Raw genomic sequence first — 4,062 nt, forward strand, 5'->3', positions numbered from 1 at the left:
TAATCCCTGAGTTTCCACTGAAATAATAAAATAGCTTAAAGTATTATAAATATGCAACCAAATAAGGAGAAAAGACAAGCACATTAAAAAAAATGAAAGTTTTTAAAAAGTTATGACAGATAAAAAGTAAATAAAGGAGTAAATGATGTAACAGGATGAAGAAAACGTGGCCTAGAAGAGAGATGGCTCTAGAAGAGAGGAATGCAATGAATTTTGAGGCAGAACTCTGAAGAGGCCCAGAATTCAAACTCTGAAGTTGTCTAAATGAAACTCTGAATCCAGGACAATTGAGCTCCTGCTACATTCCCCAACTTTTCCAACCACATGTAGAAACACGGACAGTCAGATAACTGTATCCTATGTAAAAACATAAAAATAAAATTAAAATTTTAAAAAATCAAAGTGTTCTTTTACAAAGAAATTGAATGAATTATCTGAGATTACCTAAGGCAGAGTGATCGGACATCAATTTTTCCAGAGCAAAGACCTCTACATGTGGGCACTGGTGGTCTTGAAACATACTTGGCCTGCTCCCTTTTGTTTCTGTAATGTGAAGACTATCAGTTAATAAGCCCACCTACCTTTCCAGAGCAGCCAAGTGTCATGCATTACTACCAACTATTTGAGGAAATACGGTAACATGAAAGAAAGATACAGCTAAAAACAAAAAGAAGAAAAGCCTCTAATCACTTAACTTAGGAGAAAGAATGATTAAAAAAAAAAAAAGAAAGAAAACTTAAGAACAGACAAAATTCTAGTTAGTTTCTGTAAAGAAACTTGAAGAGTTTTCATTTATATAAAATAAACAGTGGAGGCCATGAAGAAAGACAAAAAACTGTTGGAAATTAAAAGTATGATAAAAACAAAAAGAAATAAAAATAAAAGAAGAATGAATTAAAAGAGAGATAAAACCTAAGAAATATCTGGAAAGAAGAAAGAAGAGATTAAAACTGAGCAAAACATGAAAGAAAAAGAAAATTAATTTAGAAGACCCAGTGAGATACAAAGAAATTTCAAAAAAAAAAATTGACAGAAAGAACTTATCAAAGAAAAAAATCATCAAAAAAATTGAGACACTAATTTTGCAGAAGTGAAACACTGAATGCTACCACTGAATGCCAAAAACAATAAATGAATGAAAGCCCATGCAATACCCTCATGGATGTTAGAATACCAGAGAAATGGGGAGAAAATAAAATAAAATGAGATTACCTAGTAATAAGAATAAGACGGTGTCTTAGTTCATTTGTGTTGCTATAAAGGAATACCTGAGGCTGGGCGATTAATAAAGAAAAGAGGGTTACTTGGCTCACAGTTCTGCAGGTTGTACAAGAAGCATGGTATCAGTATCAAGCATGGTATCAGCATCTGCACCTGGTGAGGGCCTCTGAAAGCTTCTCTTTGGGGGAGAAGGAGAAGCAGAGAAGGCATAATATGAGAGAGAGGAAGCAAGAAAGAGGAGGAGGTGCCAGGCTCCTTTCAACAGCCAGGTTTTCCAGAAACTAAGAATAAGAACTCACTCACTTTCACAAGAATGGCACTAAGCCATTCACAAAGGATCCACCTCCATGATCCAAACACCTTCTACCAGGCCCCACCTCCAATGTTGGGGATCAAATTTCAACATGAGACTTGAAGGGGACAAACAAACTATATCCAAATCTTAGCAGAGGGCATCAAATTTCTTAAAGATCCCCAGGATTTGTAAAGCACTCCAAAGTCAGGGTAGGAATGGAGTTAGGAAATAATGCAATTATAGGTGAGGGAAACAAAAATAATAATTAATCAAATTCAGAAATAAATCATAGAAAATTTCCATGGAGTCAATAACAGCAATTCCTAAATTTCTTTACATTAAGTCAAAATATAGATAATCCATTAATTTTAAATTTTTTTTTTTTTTTTTTTTTTTTGATACAGAGTCTCACTCTGCTGCCTAGGCTGGAGCGCAGCTCCGCCTCCTGCATTCACGCCATTCTCCTGCCTCAGCCTCCCGAGTAGCTGGGACTACAGGCGCCCGGCTAATTTTTTGTATTTTGTTTAGTACAGATGGGGTTTCACGGTGTTAGCCAGGATGGTCTCTATCTCCTGACCTCATGATCCACCCACCTCGGCCTCCCAAAGTGCTGGAATTACAAGCGTGAGCCACCACACCCGGCCAAATTTTTTTTAATATATTTTCAATTCTGCTAACTTGGTACCCTATGTCCCCTGACAGATCTTCTAGTTTAGAACAGTTCAGGTTACTACTTTGGTTTAAATGTGAGCCCCAAAATTCAAGTGTTGGAAAGTTAATTGCTAATGCAACACTGTTGAGAGATGGGTCCTTTAAAAAGTGATTAGGTCATGAGGACTTTGCCCTCGGCAGTGGATTAATATTGCTGAGTGAGCTAGTTATCATGGGAGTGGGCTTTTGATAAAAGGATCAGTTCTACCCTCTTCCCACTCTCTCACGCATGCTCTCTTGCCTTTCTACCTTCCACCATGTGATAATGCATTAAGAAAGCCGTCACAAGATTTTATCCCCTCAGTCTTAGACTTGTCAGCCTCCAGAACTATGAGAAATACATTTTTATTAATCATAAATTGCCTAGCCTTTAGTATTCTGCTAGAGCAGCATGAAACAGACTAAGAAATTGGTACTGAAAAGTGGGGCTGTTTTTACAAAAAAAAAGTCCGAAAATGTGGAAGTGGCTTTGGAACTGGGTAATAGGGAGAGGCTGAAATAATTTGGAGAAGCAGGCTAGAAACAGCCTAGATTGCTGTGAGTGGAGTGTTAAGGGCAACCCTGATGAGGGCTCAGAAGAAGACGAGCACTATAGGGAGAGCCTAAATCTTCTTAGGAATTACATAATTGGACATGATCAGAATGTCGGTAGACCTGTAGACAGCAAAGCCACTCCAATTAGATCTCAGATGGAAGTAAGGAACAAGGTATTGGAAAATGGAGCAAAGACCTTCCTTGTTATACAGTTGCAAAGAAATTGGTGGAATTTATGTCTGTGTTTTAGGACTTTGTGGAAGACAGAACTTAAGAATAATGAACTACGTGACCTTGTGGCCCAGTGGTAGCGCATCTGACTCCCAGAACAATGAACTACGGTACCTGACAGAAGAAATATCTAAGCATCGAAGCATTCAAAGTGCCACATGACTTCTTTTGGCTGCTTATAGTAAAATGAATAAAAAAGAAAAATAGTTTAAAGAAGGAATTTATAATTAAAAGGGAAGCAGAAAGGAAAGATTTGGAAAATTCTCAGCACGGCCATGTACAGAATAAAAAGGTGTGTTCAGGAGAGAATATTAAGGGTTTGGCCAATCGACCATTTGCTAAAGAGATTATTGACAGAAGGAATTCAGGTTCTATTTACCAAGATAATGTGAGAGTGACCCCAAAGGTATTTCAGAGATCTTCTAAGCAAGCTAGAATCGTGAGGACAAGAGAGGCACCAGTAAGACCTTAGCATCTGCTGCCCAGAACCACTTTAGGACTTTGCTCCCCCATTCCCCAGTGCAGTCTCCTCAGCTGCCCCAGTCATGGCTCAAGCTGGCCCAGGTGGAGCTCAACCTGCCACCCTGGAGGATGCAATATGTGGGTCTTGGCAGCACCCATGTAGTGCTAATTCTGCAGGCTTGCAGAGTACATGAGTTGTGGGGCCCTGGCTGCCCCCATCTAGATTTCAAAGAATGTTGTGGCTGCCTGTAAACCCAGGAAAAACTTGCCAGAGGGGCAAAGCTACTGCAGAGTCCCCACCAGGGTAATGTCTAGTGGATTCATGGGAGTGTGACCACCTCTAAGTCTGTAGATCTGTAGACCTACCAGTATGCAATGTTAGTCTGGGAAAGCTGCAGGCATGAGAGGTGCTGCATGGGCTGAGCCCAGCAAACCTATAGGACCAGGCTGTCTGTGGCTCTGGAATTCAATCCCCACCACAGTGTGTCCTGGAATCTTAAAATTTAATGTGTACTTTTGGGGTCTGGGGCTTGTTTGGGGTCTGTTATTTCTTCTTGGCTATTTCTCCCTTTTGGAATAGAATTGTCTATCTTATGCCTGTTCCACCA

This window comes from Pan troglodytes, chromosome 2 (genome assembly GCF_028858775.2).
Source record: "Pan troglodytes isolate AG18354 chromosome 2, NHGRI_mPanTro3-v2.0_pri, whole genome shotgun sequence".
NCBI lineage: Eukaryota > Metazoa > Chordata > Mammalia > Primates > Hominidae > Pan > Pan troglodytes.